This window comes from Procambarus clarkii, chromosome 68 (assembly GCF_040958095.1).
Source record: "Procambarus clarkii isolate CNS0578487 chromosome 68, FALCON_Pclarkii_2.0, whole genome shotgun sequence".
Classification (NCBI taxonomy): Eukaryota; Metazoa; Arthropoda; class Malacostraca; order Decapoda; family Cambaridae; genus Procambarus; species Procambarus clarkii.
This window is the reverse complement of record NC_091217.1, coordinates 3,618,412-3,635,849: the sequence shown is the minus strand read 5'-3', so window position 1 is coordinate 3,635,849 and position 17,438 is coordinate 3,618,412.

The following is a 17,438-nucleotide window of genomic DNA, read 5'->3' as shown; positions in this document are numbered from 1 at the left end:
CCGAGAAATAGGCCGATATAAGTTACAGCTCCACGCTCCTGTAAGTCCACTACGGGATCACCATAGCCCGTGCTACTTGCAACTTTTTGTTGCGAGTAGCCGAGTCTAAAACAACGCCAATAGGCAAGTGTTTGGGTTGGCTCCTCGGGAAGGTCAGTGGTTGACCTCGAGAAGGTCAGTGGTTGACCCGGGGAAACAAGAAAAGCATCATTGTGCATTTTTTTTAAGCCTGGTTCTCATTGATCAGAAAAAAATCCACATCATAATCTAATTTTGATCAAGATTTAAAATCGTTCAACAGTAAGCCATTTCAACGAGTTAAAGTTCCTTAAATAGTTCCAGCTTGAAAAAAGTTCCTTAAATAGTTCCAGCTTGAAAAAAGTTCTTTAAAAAGGTTCCAGCTTGAAAAAAGTTCCTTAAATAGTTCCAGTTTGAAAAAAGTTCCTTAAATAGTTCCAGTTTGAAAAAAAGTTCCTTAAATAGTTCCAGCTTGAAAAAAGTTCCTTAAAAAGGTTCCAGCTGGTAGATATAGACAAATATTTCTACCCCTCATATATTATTGTCTTTAAACAGGATTCAATTCTCCTTTAAGTTCAATTAACACATATTTAGCCCTCAAATACTTTAATTACTTCGTGAAAACCAGGAGTAGATTTTATAGCAAGACGCCGCGGCTTTTAGCCAGATGAGTAAGGTCAAATGAGGTCACCGTGCAGGCAACCGCTGCACCTCTAGCCAGAGGAGCTCTCATTAACCCCAGAGAGCCCAGATTATCACACTTCTTTACTAACAATTGCTCGAGTCATTATCATTTGTATCTTAGACTAACTGATGCTTAGGTCTTGATTCCACTGTTTCACTTCAGCAGATTCACTCAGTTTGCAGGCGATGAGTCACAATAACATGGCTAAAGTATGTTGACCAGACCACACACTAGAAGGTGAAGGGACGACGACGACGTTTCGGTCCGTCCTGGACCATTCTCAAGTCGATTGTGACTTGAGAATGGTCTCACATTCTCATAATCGACTTGAGAATGATCCAGGACGGACCGAAACGTCGTCGTCCCTTCACCTTCTAGTGTGTGGTCTGGTCAATTCACTCAGTTCCGTTAGTCCTCACATCAAAGTCCTCCACATTGCATGATGATAAAGTCCTACAATGCATCACGAAGTTTTTAGAAAACAAAATCAATTTTTTGGAGACATTTTCAAAATACTTTGAAGGAGTTTTGGTCAGAGGAACATCTCGAACATGAATGGAAATAAGACATAGACAACTCTTTGTCTTTGTCTGATTAATCATTCACTCAACTAGACATAGCAGACGCTGTTCATCAACAAATTTTGTTTCCAGTTTCTCTGTGCAACACGTCAGCTTTCGTCGTTCAGTACAACATAATTTCAAGCGTTGCAACACGATTATTTTCGTGTGCAGAACGATCATTTATGACATTTCTGACGTTATGACATTTCCGTGCATGGTTCAATACGACAAATTGACGGCGTTCAGTCCCGTTATGACAATCTAAATCTAAATATATATATATATATATATATGTATATATATATATATATATATATATATATATATATATATATATATATATATATATATATATATATTGCTCAGTGCCACGAGACAATTGCAAGGATCATGCAGCGTAACACCTTCCGTCTGCTCCTTGCAACACGGTCAATGTTCACAGTATCTTTTTCGATGGAAGCAGATGGCAACAGGTTCGAAGAAAGCTGTTAACAAGTGACAACGTTTATTAATTGACAACGTTTATTAATTGACAACGTTAGGGAGTGACAGCGTTTATCAGTTGATGTCATCGAACGTTATCGAGTGACAGCGTTTATCAATTGATGTCATCGAACGTTATCGAGTGACAGCGTTTATCAGTTGATGTCATCGAACGTTATCGAGTGACAGCGTTTATCAATTGATGTCATCGAACGTTATCGAGTGACAGCGTTTATCAATTGATGTCATCAAACGTTATCGAGTGAGAGCGTTACCAATTAGCAGCGTTATCGAGTGACAGCGTGACCAATTAGCAGCGTTATCGAGTGACAGCGTGACCAATTAGCAGCGTTATCGAGTGACAGCGTTACCAATTAGCAACGTTATCGAGTGACAGCGTTACCAATTAGCAGCGTTATCGAGTGACAGCGTTACCAATTAGCAACGTTATCGAGTGACATAGTTAAGAGTAACACTCTGGAAAGATAAGAACAGGAAGAGATGCTAATGAGTGCAAAGGGTGAACTCACCCTCACACTCGAAGATTCAGAAGCTGTCTTAGAAGCTGAGCTGATTCTGGAAGCTGTCTTAGAAGCTGATTAGAAGTCTTAGAATTAGGTGACTTAGAAGCTGTCTTAGAGAGAACCCGACATCCTACAAAAGTAGAGTGGAAACTTGTCTTAAGGTGTAGGGGTGGACGGCAGGGTGACGGTCACGTTTCATGCAGGTCGGGGTTCAATCCCCGACCGTCCATGTGGTTGGGCACCATTCCTTTCCCCAGCCCCATCCCCTCGTAATGGCTTAGTGGTTTCTCCTGATCATTTCCTTACCTTTCTCCTCCCCCTCCCCCCCCAACCCATCCCCTATGTACCTCTATGATGTATGTATCATACATTGGATTAACATTCATTTGTACAAAATTACAATAGAAGAAAAATTGATCAATTAATAAGTCATTAGACGCCGTAACAGACATATTGTTATTATCTAAAAGCAATGACAACTAATTTCCAAATCAATAGATTTTTTTATAGAATATTAAGAAACGACAATTCTCATATGAATTTTGTCAATAAACATAAAAAATAAATGTCTTTAATCAATCTTTTAAGATGACAGCCGGCTCAGCCACGTCTGTTCGCTTGGGTATCAGCTCAGCTCATCCCCCCACCCCTCCCCCACTTATCTCTCTGGAGTGTGCAGATGAGCGCCCGGTGGACGATGATTGGCGATGCTTCGCCCGGCGTTGGTGTCCATGCTTGGCCTCTTAATATACACTTGCGAACACCTTCAATGTGCATACTAATCGTAACTAGTACTGCAGTACACCACCACTACCACCACAACTATCACCACTATTAACCCCCCCCCCCCTAGTTAACAACCACTATCACCACCAATTAACAGTAGATTTTGTAATTGGACTGAAGAACAGTTTTAAGTTTTGCCCCGAGGGGCGAGTTTATTGGGCAGCGCCACTCATCCTGTGAGTGGACACGACGCCATAGCAGCATGTACAACACTCCCCAATAGGAAGAAAACCCGCTGGGTTGTTCATCCACTCAGTATTTACGCTATATTACCAAAATAATTAACAGTGAAAAGCGTCACTGAGATTACTCAAGTAATAGGCAATATGTCGTATCAGTGATATATTGACTCTCTCTCTCTCTCTCTCTCTCTCTCTCTCTCTCTCTCTCTCTCTCTCTCTCTCTCTCTCTCTCTCTCTCTCTCTCTCTCTCTCTCTCTCTCTCTCTCTCTCTCTCTCATACAACAAGCATCGCAGCGTATCAATGAGCTGACTATCAAGACGCAGACTGAACTTGCTGGTTGCAACTGAAATTTTAATAGACGTAGTGTGTACTGAGTGTGTTGAGCACATATATATGCTATTGCAACACTAGCAAGATAGTGATATATTCGAATTAATGTTTCAGCTGCTAGAGAAATTTGATTTGAGATTAAATTCCTGAAAGCATGATACTGTTGACATGCTTGCAAAATTACCCTGAAGGAAACTTGTAGCAGAAATTAATATAGGTGTTTCATTTGGCCGGGTCAAAGGGAATACTGAAACGAATGTCCAATAAAGGTCTTACTGGCCTTTACTTCACTAAGAAGGGAATTTATAGCATTATATCTGTAGCATTAGATATAATGATGCCTACTGTGAGGAGACATTTATGAGTATAATGAAAGAAAGACCCGTTTCTTCACTCTGTCCTTATATTCCAGTTCATTGTCTTCATGTCCCAGCTCATTGTCCTCATATCTCAAGTTCATTGTTCTCATATCCGAGCTTATTGTCCTCATTTCCCACCTCATTGTCATCATTTCCCACCTCATTGTTCTCATATTCCAGCTCATTGTCATCATATCCCCAACTCATTGTCCTCATATCCCAGCTCACTGTCCTCATATCCCTTCTGAGTGCTACATAGTCATTCTGCCTTAGCACTCACCTTGGTAATTCCTTGAACAGTATACAGGAAAATGTCCCATATGGGCTGAGTGTCGACCCTCCCTAACTCTCGACTCTCGAGTCCCCCCCTAACTCTTGACTCCCAACCCCCACTAACTCACCACTCTCGACACCCCCCTGAGTTACGGGCGACTAAAATCGAGTTAAAGGTGGTGATTGAGCTGCTGTTACTGGCTTTACCACCTAGTTCCCAGTTACTCTCAAATCTTTTGATATATTCCTCTTTTCTTGAACAGTTGTTTGTAAAAGAGTGAGGCTCAAGGACTCGTCATCACAGGTAACTTGTATAAGTATATTCAACACCTTATCATGGTTTAAAAGAAAAAATAGGTATTTGGTCCGTCTTATAATCGCTCTAATCAGGAAATGAAATAGATATGACTGGGGCTAGTTAAACAGACGGGTTGCAGAGTTGAGAGCTGCAACTACTGCGGCTATATTCAGTTGTGTCTGGTTGCTACTGCTGCTGCTGCTGCTGCTGCTGCTGCTGTGAGGCTTAGTGGTGCTCTTTGCTGCGTTAGTGTCGCATGACGGTAGTGTCTATATGTGTGTTCTGCCACGACGGTCGTGTGTGTGGGTGTGTGTGTGTGTGTGTGTGTGTATGTGTGTGTGTGTGTGTGGGGGGGGGGGGGGGTGACTCCGTGGGAAGGGGGTAGGGGAGAGGAGGAGTTCCATGACCCAATTTTTTCTCAAATTTGACGTTTTCATAAAGAAGTTTCCAATAGTTTTATAACTATTGTGTAATGGTGTTATTAATTGCTTATTATTGATAAGCAATTAATTGTTACAATTGGTGTTACATATAAGCAACTGGTGTTACACATATTAGTAAATAAAATTCTAGTGACAAAAATACATGCCTAAGTTATTATATAATCAGAAGAATATCCCACAATGCAAATACTCTCAAAATACTAGATCATTTGATGATGCAGAGTTACTTAGATTACTAAGTTTTACAGTATTACTTTTACTGAGATTAACTGTGTAATGCAACAGTTATGAAATGAACAGGATGTAATTAAAACCTCACGAGATTGTAAAAACCACTTGAATTCCTCTCTGTGGTATACTTATAATTCCTCTCATTGCTACATACAGACTCCCCGGCTTAATGGCGCCTTCTTTTGGTAATTGCGTATACTGACTTACTCCTCTGTCTGTGGTCGAGTTGATGTTGTTGTTTTTTAGATTTCGTTGCTCAGAACGAAATGTCTATGTAGCACGGGCTATGGTGAGCCCGTGAGTGAGTGATGGAATGAATAGATTTTATTTATATATTTGATTTTTTTGTTATATACACATACCTACCTACCTAACCCTCTCACTTCACACCACAACCCAGTCTTGGGTGGCTTAATCTTCATCAATCAAAACCACAACACAGAGTCTCTATCCACCACAACACAACCCAACCTCTACCTATCCCCCTCGCTCACCCCCCCCCCTCCAAACCAACCAAGCCTCTACCCCCTATCACCCCACCACCCACGAAAGAGCCATCGGAGGGGGAATATACCGAACGACCCACTGAGAACACGGGCCGCATAAAGGGTCGTCCATCCCGGGGAATTGTCCACATCAGCCGAGGGAAGCCGATTGGGACGATCGAAACAAATGGTCCAAGAGGACTAATTCGGACGAGAATTCACATAAATGAGAAGCTTAATCCACATAATCGCGAGGAGCGAACACGGGCTAAATGAGACAGACGCAGTCGCTAAAATGGAGTGATATAGGCTCGAGAATGCTGAAATGAAGAGGGAGGGGGAGGAGGAGGTCTGGAGGTGGGATGGGATGGGAGGGAATGGGATGGGACGGTGTAGACTGAGGCAACGGGCGGTTCTGAGTTCGTCGTTCGAGGGGGGTCTGATTATTTTTTTGTCATTCGGTTTTTTGTGTTTTTTTGTTTTTGCTCCGTTTTGTTGTTTCTTGTCTCTTCTTACTCTTTGGTCGTGGGGCAGGTCGTGGTGCAGGTCGTGGTGCAGGTCGTGGTGCAGGTCGTGGTGCAGGTCGTGGTGCAGGTCGTGGGGCAGGTCGTGGGGCAGGTCGTGGTGTAGGTCGTGGTGTAGGTCGTGGTGCAGGTCGTGGGGCAGGTCGCGGGGCAGGTCGTGGTGCAGGTCGTGGTGTAGGTCGTGGTGCAGGTCGTGGTGCAGGTCGTGGTGTAGGTCGTGGTGCAGGTCGTGGTGCAGGTCGTGGTGCAGGTCGTGGGGCAGGTCGTGGTGCAGGTCGTGGTGCAGGTCGTGGTGCAGGTCGTGGTGCAGGTCGTGGGGCAGGTCGTGGTGCAGGTCGTGGTGCAGGTCGTGGTGTAGGTCGTGGTGCAGGTCGTGGTGCAGGTCGTGGTGTAGGTCGTGGTGCAGGTCGTGGTGCAGGTCGTGGTGCAGGTCGTGGGGCAGGTCGTGGTGCAGGTCGTGGTGCAGGTCGTGGTGCAGGTCGTGGGGCAGGTCGTGGTGCAGGTCGTGGTGCAGGTCGTGGTGTAGGTCGTGGGGCAGGTCGTGGTGCAGGTCGTGGGGCAGGTCGTGGTGCAGGTCGTGGTGTAGGTCGTGGTGCAGGTCGTGGGGCAGGTCGTGGTGCAGGTCGTGGGGCAGGTCGTGGTGCAGGTCGTGGGGCAGGTCGTGGGGCAGGTCGTGGTCCAGGTCGTGGTGCAGGTCGTGATGCAGGTCGTGGTGCAGGTCGTGATGCAGGTCATGGTGCAGGTCGTGGTGCAGGTCGTGGTGCAGGTCGTGGGGCAGGTCGTGGTGCAGGTCGTAGTGCACTGGAACCATCCACGTATCACTGGAACCATCCCACGTGTCACTGGAACCATCCACCTGTCACTGGGAACCATCCACGTGTCACTGGAACCATCCACGTGTCACTGGAACCATCCACCTGTCACTGGGAACCATCCACGTGTCACTGGAACCATCCACGTGTCACTGGAACCATCCACGTGTCACTGGAACCATCCACGTGTCACTTTAACCATCCACGTGTCCACGTGTCACCTCAACGTTACTCGGGACAGAAGTGCGGCTTCCTTCTAGTGATCGATAGAGGAGAGGGAGAAGCCAGGTGGCTCAGTGCCGTCTGGGGGAGCCGAGGTCGTCACCCCGAGCTACCATGGCACTGGGTAGTGGCACTGGGTGGTGGTAGTGGGTGGTGGTAGTGGTGGCACTGGGTGGTGGTAGTGGTGGCAGATATTGGCTCTGCTGAGAGCGAGTGAAAGTTTATCGTTGTATCAGGGAGAGGTGGAGTGACCCAGCTGGGAGCAGACGGTCAGGTATGGCTGGATGGCTAGCCCCACACACACACACACACAGATCCCGCTATCAGGGGGTCTGGTAGCTGAGTGGACAGCGCATAGGATTCGCAATTCTGTGGCCCGGGTTCTATTCCCGGGCAGAAACAAATTGGTTAGGTTTCTTTCACCCCGAATGTCCCTGTTACCTACCAGTAAATAGGTACCTGGGAGATAGACAGCTGTTACGGAGCTGCTTCCTGGGGGTGTGTGAGGGGGGGTGGGGGAATTATTAGTTAGTAGTTAGTAACAGTTGATTGACAGTTGAGAGGTATGCCAAAAGAGCAAAGATGAACCCCCGCAAGCACAACTAGGAGAATACAACTAGGTGAGTACATACATTCCTAGTACACACACACACTCAATGGCAGCTTCCATGGAGTTGACCAGACCACACACTAGAAGTTGAAGGGACGACGACGTTTCGGTCCGTCCTGGACCATTCTCAAGTCGATTCAAAATCGACTTGAGAATGGTCCAGGACGGACCGAAACGTCGTCGTCCCTTCAACTTCTAGTGTGTGGTCTGGTCAACATACTCCAGCCACGTTATTGTGACTCATCGCTTCCATGGAGTGTTCACTACTGACCCTGAACAGCTAAGCTCCCAGAGCTAGATGAGGAAGCAGCCCCTGATGAGAAACTTCTATATATATTGACGTAACAGCAGAGAAAGTAAGAATACAACTAGCATCACTGAATGTAACTAAAGCTACTGAGGCAGATAACTTTACTTCAGGCACTCAGAATACATCTAGCACTAATCTATAATGAGTCACTTACACAGGGGGAATTGTCCAGCTGCTGGAAGAACGCACATGTGATGCCAATCTACAAGAAAGGAGATAGAGGAAGAATTACTTAACTACAGACCTGTGTTGCTCACATGCATCCCTTGGAAAGTACTTAAAAGAATTGTAAAGTTAAGACGAGTTGCACATCAAGAAAGAATTAGGTTTGTAAGTGAACAACAATACGGCTTTAGACAAGGGAAATCATGCCTGACGAACCTCCTGGAGTTTTTACATAATAGAAGTAGGATCCCTTGATTGTTTCAAGCGTAGGTTAGACATATATATATGAATGAGATTGGGTGGATATAAATAGGAGCTGCCTCATATGGACTAATAGGTTATCTGCAGTTAGCTTCATTCTTATGTTCTTATTTAGACGTTAAGCTAATTGGCCGATAGTTTGACGCAAGTGATCTATCTCCTTTCTTGACAATTGGTACCACTTTAGCAATCTTCCACGACTCTGGCACTCTGCCTGACTACTGATTTATTAAATATGGTAGATAATGACTCGCAAAGCTCCTCTTTGCATTCTTTAAGCACCCTGGCTAACACTTCGTCCGGCCATGGGGATTTGCCTTCTATGAGTTTCACTATTTGTTTAATAACATCCTCCCTGGTAACTGCTAAACTAGTCAACCTGTCCTCGGCCCCTCTAACGAAAATTTGCAGCAACTATCTAAAGAAACGAGAAAAGGTTCGGAAATTTGCGACAAACTCGTCGTGAATTGCAAAGGGAATGAATATGAAGAGAGACTGAAGGAATTAAACCTGACGACGCAAGCATACAGAAGAGATACGGGAGACATTGCATAGACGTAGGAAGATTGATAGAGTGGAAAAATTAAAAATGTTGACAATCATTACAAATAGAACATAAAGGCACAGATGGAAGCTTTAGACTCAGATGAGTCACAGAGATGTTAGAGAGTTTATTTTAGTGTAAGAGTAGTGGGAACATGGAATAATCTCAAGGAGCAGGTTGTAGAAACAAACTCTATTCATAATTTTAGACACAGATATGATAGGGAAATAGGCGAGGAGTCATTGCTTTAAACTTGGCTATATAAATGCGAGGTCCAAGAGCCCATAGGCATAAATAGGCAACCCGTTCTCGCAAATTTAATAAGTCAATATTGACTTATTAAATATGTGCATAGGTGACATACTTAACATAATAGTTTCCCTTGAAAAGCTTCATAGAAAACACCGACCTTACCTAACCTACTTAGTATGTTAAGATAAGCATCTTATTGCTTCGTAATTACAATTATTACCTAACCTATACCTATAATAGGTTAAGTAACAATTGTAATTACGAAGCTATAAGATGCTTATTTTAACATACTAAGTAGGTTAGGTAAGATCGGTGTTTTCTATGACGCTTTTCAAGGGAAACTATTATGTTTAGTATGTCACCTATGCACGCAACTAATAAGTCAATATTGACTTATTAAATTTGCGAGAACGGGTTGAAATAGGTGCATATGCTCTCTCTCTCTCTCTCTCTCTCTCTCTCTCTCTCTCTCTCTCTCTCTCTCTCTCTCTCTCTCTCTCTCTCTCTCTCTCTCTCTCTCATAGCTAGCTAGCCCACAACACCCCCATGACCACCCTTGCTGCGGACTGATCTAATCTCCCGTTTACCTGGCTGGATTTGTTCCAAAATCACCTTGGGTGTTTTCCTCTTTGTCTTGGCGGAAGAAAGACAAGAAGTTTCGCCACCTCGAGGTTCAGCCCTGAATATTGTCGAGCGGTGACCTTATTTGTTATGCACCATACAAGATTTGATACTATGATACCTGGTTGATGGGGTTCTGGGAGTTCTACTCCCCAGGCCCGGCCCGAGGCCAGGCTTGACTTGTGAGAGTTTGGTCCACTAGGCTATTGCTTGGAGCGGCCCGCAGGCCCACCACAGCCCGGTTGATCCGGCACTCCTTGGAGGATATAAATGAACATATCCACAAGGGTCTAGTGTAGTGAAGTGTAGGGTCGTGTTCACTACACTAGTGTAGTGTAGTGTGGTGTCGTGTAGTGTGGTGTAGTGTGGTGTGGTGTGGTGTAGTGTAGTGTAGTGTGGTGTGGTGTAGTGTAGTGTAGTGTAGTGTAGTGTAGTGTAGTGTAGTGTAGTGTAGTGTAGTGTGGTGTTGTGTGGTGTAGTGTAGTGTTTTGATACTATATTCTCCCAGCGGCATTTATGGTTTTACACAACAGCGCTTTCCCCTGGGTTCATCTCCAAGTCTCTCTCTCTCTCTTTCTCTCTCTCTCTCTCTCTCTCTCTCTCTCTCTCTCTCTCTCTCTCTCTCTCTCTCTCTCTCTTTCTCTCTTTCTCTCTCTCTCTCTCTCTTTCTCTCTCTCTCTCTCTCTTTCTCTCTCTCTCTCTCTCTCTCTCTCTCTCTCTCTCTCTCTCTCTCTCTCTCTCTCTCTCTCTCTCTCTCTCTCTCTCTCTCTCTCTCTCTCTCTCTCTCTCTCTCTTTCTCTCTCTCTCTCTCTTTCTCTCTCTCTCTCTCTTTCTCTCTCTCTCTCTCTCTCTCTCTCTCTCTCTCTCTCTCTCTCTCTCTCTCTCTCTCTCTCTCTCTCTCTCTCTCTCTCTGGTAAATACTGGTTCGTTAACAGGGATATTGATTTGTGGAACCAATTACCGCGTAACATAATAGAAGTAGAATCCCTTGATTGTTTCAGGCTTAGGTTAGACATATATATATATGAATGAGATTGGGTGGATAAAAATAGGAGCTGCCTCGTATGGTCCAATAGGCAGTTACATTCAATGCATTACGCACTTTTGACGCAATCCTGTTACGCTGTTAAAATTAATAGCACCACATTATGAATGCTTTCGCTGACTATTAAGCATTGTTCTCGATTGGTTAAGTGGGGTAATGTCTGTTTCGTAAGCAAAAAATAAATAAAACACTTCAAAATTGACGCTTGTCAAACCGTGAGACCGGTCTGATCTCTCCGGCTCTGCCCAGCTGTGTTTTGTTGACACACGCTGCTCGCACGTGGTCGGACACAATGTAAACAAACTATGGAAAGCGGTGAAAATAAAGAGAAGTGGAAGTAGGAAACAGACAATAATGGAAGGGAAACAGAGGCAGACGAAAACAGACATAGACGGAAACAAGAAACAAAATAAAAAAGGCAAAGTGGAATGATCGGAGAGAGAGAGTTAGTTTAGTTTAGTTCATTTATTATGCACCCCATACCCATCGTGTGGGCGGTAGTGGAAAGGGTTACAGAGGCACATAATGGGCTCAGGGACTGAACCCCACAATTCATTTAGTTAAGCAAGTTACAATCTTGATGAGCTAGTTACAAAATTCAATATAAGTCGTCACATCAACAATGGGTTCGAGATCGACCTCAAGTGTTTGTTCTAAATTAAGCAACTGACATATGTGGAGAGTTAGTGTCGGACATATGTGGAGAGCTAGTGTCACAATTTATGTGTGTCCTGCACACCGCCCCCCATCCAGTGGGCAGCGGTGGATAGGTTACAATCACTCAGTTACTACCTACAGTTAGCAAACTGGGGATATTTGGATAAAATTTCTGGTAGCAGATCATTTTGAATGAAATATGTACACATCGCTGGAACATTGGTCATAGAATTGTCTCTAAATTCACGTACCTTTTCGCACTCCATCACATAGTGACGGAGGGTGTGCGAATAATTTTGTTGACACAGTTTACATTTGGTCAGGTCTATATCGGCAGATAATGAGAATTCCCAGAGATACTTGTAACCGAGTCTAAGCCGAGCAGTAGTAACATCTAGAAGTCTGCTGATTTTATTGGATGATCCATAGATGCGTGGCTCCTCTTGCATGATAGTATGATGATAGATGGAATTACTGGTGTCAATTTCACTTTGCCTCAGATCTACAAGATCTTGTTGAAGTTCTCGGTGTACTGCTGCTCTCAGATTGCTCATTGACAATCCAAGGTTACACTCAACGGCTCCTTTAAAGGCAGATTCTTTGGCTAACTTATCAGCTCTATCATGCATTCGGAGGCCAACATGAGATGGAGACCACATGAAATGGACTCTGTTACCATCCTTAATAATTTTGTTGTATTTGTGTCTAGCTTCGGACACGAGCATGTTACAGTTATGTCTTAAAGAGTTGAGAGCATTTAAAGATGATAAGGAGTCACTTACAATTAATGTATCAAGTTTGGAGACTTGTACACATTTCAGTGCAAGGAGCAAGGCAAATAGTTCAGTCTGAAGGGTAGAGGCCCAGTTGTTTATACGGACTCCCCACTCAAAGTACAAACCATCGCCCATTGTCAGAACAACTGCACTTCCAGCTGCACCCGTGGTGCGGTGTAGGGAACCATCAGTGTATATGATTTGAGAGAGAGAGAATGCTCTGTGGACAGAGCATCAATATGGCTTAAGGCGTTGAGCTTTGCCTCAAGACCAGAGAGAGAGAGAGACTGAAGAAATGTTGCAACGTTTGATAGTGGACGTGTGGACGGGTTGGGAGGTTGTTGACGAGCGGTGGTGGTTGGGAAGTTGGTGGTAGTAGGGAATGGTTGGGATAGGGATGATGAGGGAGGGAGGTGTCGAAGGTTTTACTTGGGTAACATGGGGAGAATTGAATTGTAGAGGAACGGAAGAGAGACCTATCACATGCTGACTTGCCAGTAGGTTGACGCAGCCAGGCGCCCCACGTGCTGACTCACTTAAGAAAGGGTCCAATATAGGACAAGTGCAACAATGGGGGTAAAAGGAAGGCACACGCCGAGATAAGAGATTGCTTCAGAGGGGCAGCGGCCGGTTCCTTTGCGTCAGAGGGGGCCACCAGTGCTCCCTGCGTCAGAGAGGCTGAACACACGATACATATACACATATAACTAGCACTAGTAGGTGCAAACACTGATGCACACTTAGAGTATCCGACCATCACACATGTTGTCTCGTGAAGGCTGACTGCAGGCCCAGAGACTCCGCAATTCTACTACGAGAGAGAGAGAGAGAGAGAGAGAGAGAGAGAGAGAGAGAGAGAGAGAGAGAGAGAGAGAGAGAGAGAGAGAGAGAGAGAGAAAGAGAGAAAGAGAGAAAGAGAGAAAGAGAGAGAGAGAGAAAGAGAGAGAGAGAGAAAGAGAGAGAGAGAGAAAGAGAGAGAGAGAGAGAGAGAGAGAGAGAGAGAGAGAGAGAGAGAGAGAGAGAGAGAGAGAGAGAGAGAGAGAGAGAGAGAGAGAGAGGAACGTAAGAGCAGTCCGGCGCGCGTCAAGTCCAGGCAGGAGATTCAATCATTTACAGAAACAGGCAACTAACGCTGGGCTTTTACCTCCACGCTCCAGCGCCACCAACGCAGGCGGCGCTGAAACTCGGCACCAGATTTTTACGAGCTCGCTAAAGCGACCGGAAACTGCTTGGTCATAATTACTGGCGGGCTGTTCAACAACGGGCCCCGGAGGTGACGGGAGACAGAGGTAGTGACAGAGAGACAGAAAGGGTGAAAGGGACAGAGAGATCTTAAGAGGGCACGGGAGAGAGAGAGAGAAGGAGAGAGAAAGAGAAGGCACTGTAACGAGAGGAGAGAGGGCATGGAGAGTGTGACAGAAGGAGAGAGAACAAAGTGGTGGAGGAAGGAAGGATAGAGAATAAGGATAACAGAGGGTGAGGGGTGGAGATACAGGAGAGAGAGGGATGAATGACAGAAAAGAGGATGAGTGAAGGAGCAACAAACAGAGAGGGAGAGGTGAAAGAATAACAAGGAGGGGATAAAAAGAAGAGAGAGGGGAGAGGGGGTTGACTGAAGAACATCACTCAAGCAAATATCTAAGAAATATCGACTTTCAAAATAATGATTCGTGGGAATTGTTTTGTTTACTTGTAATTAAAAATTATATCAGTGTTGTTATTTTTAATTACTTTTATTATATATGTAAATTTATTAATATTTGGTCATGTTTAACTCATAGGAATTAGTGATAAAAGAGTTGAAACCTCTTGATGAAAGAGAACTTTGGCTACACTTCCCAGTGACAAAGTATCATCTTACAGCCGGTTTCTAAGTTATTACAGTTTCTAAGTTATCTAAGTTGATTACAGTTGAGTCAGTATAGAGGTTGTCAGTCAAGGTTCGATTGGCCTTCCGCTAACTTTGTGCTTTCTTTATTTCCTTTTGAATTATTGACCCCCCAATCTCCTAGGTATATGGGTTGCTAAGAGGCAGTGTGTGTCATTCACGATTCACCCCTGGCGTGGACTGTATTGAATGTGGGTGACCTGTACCCTGCTTGCCTCTGCAACAAGCAGATGAGATGCAAAAAAGAAGGGTTGAGTGTTCCAGCAAGAATCGTTGTGGCTAAACTCGTTTTAAGGCTGACCAATGTTTGGTGGGGAATATATGATATTAACAGTGTGTGTGTGTGTGTGTGTGTGTGTGTGTATGTGTGTGTGTGTGTGTGTGTGTGTGTGTGTGTGTGTGTGTGTGTGTGTGTGTGTGTGTGTGTGTGTGTGTGTGTGTGTGTGTGTGTATGTGTGTGTGTGTTCCCTCTATGGTTAGTTTGCCTGCATTTTAATTTTCCATAGACCCCCCCCCCCCCTCTCTCTCTCTCTTTCTCTCTCTCTTTCTCTCTCTCTCTCTCTCTCTCTCTCTCTCTCTCTCTCTCTCTCTCTCTCTCTCTCTCTCTCTCTCTCTCTCTCTCTCTCTCTCTCTCTCTCTCTCTCTCGCTGTAGAGATTAAGTTTCCATTGTTTAATGACTTAGCGTTTCTTAGCATCCGAATGTTTTTTTTTTTGGAATCAGTTACTTGTAATAGATTATTCTTATGTGCATGTTGTTTAAGGGGCAGTTTGATAGGGAACATTTCCGTGTGTATAATAGAGGCATTGCACACTCTTTGTCTTGAGGAGAATGCAGGTGAGTAGAAAGTTGCTGATGCATGTATACAGTGTTGATTTACAGAGTCATCAGTGAAGTAATTGTGTTGAGGTCATTCCTACTGTTCTCGGTCATTACTGCTGGGACTTCAGTAGTATTGACCGAGGTGGTGGTGTGGATGCTACATTTCCTTCCTTGATTGTGGTAGTTTCCGTCACTGCTACGAGCCACCGATGGTGGTGGTAGTGGTAGTGGTGGTAGTGGTTTCTGGTGTCTGGGTTAACCACGCAGGTGTCCTTGTTTATGTGAGGTATTGTTTACCTAATGGGGGATATTGTTTGTGCTTTTTTTTTTAGAGATGGGTCATCCGCGTTCATTGTTCTAAACAAGTAAAGTAAACAAGTAAAGTAAACAAGTAAAGTAAACAAGTAAAGTAAACAAGTAAAGGATGGGGGTTATTTACAACTCCTGTGAACTTTCTTGAGACGCTGTTGTTCTGGATCGAGTTTGGAGATTCAAGTTTACATTCGTTTCGAAGATTAGCTTTTAAGTTTTTCACCTTTATTTCTGGGGGGGGGGGGGGGATTTTGGGATTTGGACAATGGGATTTTCATTCTTCAATTTGAGAGTGTGATCGAAGACCGGGCGGCGTAGTCTAGGATGGATCTGATTGTGTGTGTGTGAATCTGATTGTGTGTGAGTGTGTTTGTGAGAACCTGAGTGTGTGTGTGTGTGTTTGTGAGAACCTGAGTGTGTGTGTGTGTGTTTGTGAGAATCTGATTGTGTGTGTGTGTGTGTTTGTGAGAACCTGAGTGTGTGTGTGTGTGTGTTTGTGAGAACCTGAGTGTGTGTGTGTGTGTTTGTGAGAATCTGATTGTGTGTGTGTGTGTTTGTGAGAACCTGAGTGTGTGTGTTTGTGAGAACCTGAGTGTGTGTGTTTGTGAGAACCTGAGTGTGTGTGTTTGTGAGAACCTGAGTGTGTGTGTTTGTGAGAACCTGAGTGTGTGTGTTTGTGAGAACGTTGTGTTTGTTGCCAGTCTTGTGTCTGCACATTCTGCACATTATTGCCATTTTCTTTATCTTGAGGTTATCTTGAGATGATTTCGGGGCTTTAGTGTCCCCGCGGCCCGGTCCTCGACCAGGCCTATACCCCCAGGAAGCAGCCCGTGACAGCTGACTAACACCCAGGTACCTATTTTACTGCTAGATAACAGGGACATAGGGTGAAAGAAACTCTGCCCATTGTTTCTCGCCGGCGCCTGGGATCGATCCCAGGACCACAGGATCACAAGTCCAGTGTGCTGTCTGCTCGGCCGACCGGCTCCAAATAGTTATAGTCTATCACATAATACAGTTTAAACATTTTGAATGCTGAGGCGAATTCTCACCTCACCAGAATTATATTTCTATGGCGCTATAAAAAGCCATATTTCTTGCAAAAGAAAATCACTAATACTATTTATCACAAGACATAATGATTTAAATCTCTGTGACTAATGTGAAGATGAGCGGAACAGTTTTAGTGTTCAGTTTACTGTAAATATGCGTAAACTAACAAAATTATTTTACTGTAAATATGTGTAAACTAACAAAATTACAAATACGCAAACATTTATGAATAAAGAATTTTGGATTTCAGAATTTGAAATGGATCTTTTGAGAGCGAAATATCATTCTTGTTGACGAGCGATTGTTGCAAAATTATATCGTGGATGTGGTTGCTCGCACTCTGAATAGACTTCCTTCACTTCAAAGGTTCGACTCCCTGTCATATAACGCATCTTAAAGATTTTGAAACAAGCTGAAGGGTTTTGAATCACGGCGAAGAAGCGAACAAGGTGATTCACATCAAACCTTAATCCGGCCAAGATGAATTTGTCCAAGATCAATTTTGTCTCGTACAAAACCAACGTCTTCAAGGGTTACCACCCTCATTTGACCTTGTTTTGAAGACATGTACACTCCGTGTGTTATAAGGCAAGATGTACCGCCAAGAGCAGTTTTACGTGTAAGTACCGTTCTAAACGACATCACTCTATACGAGGTCATTCACTCATCATTTTATACGCATTAGTAATATGGTATACATATCTCCACAATCCGTGTGTGATATCTGCCTCCAATACTCCACAATTCGTGTGAGATGTCTGCCTCCAAACACACCACAATCCGTGTGTGATATCTACCTCCAATGCTCCACAATCCGTGTGTGATATCTGCCTCCAAACACACCACAATTCGTGTGTGATATCTGCCTCCAATGCTCCACAATCCGTGAGTGATATCTGCCTCC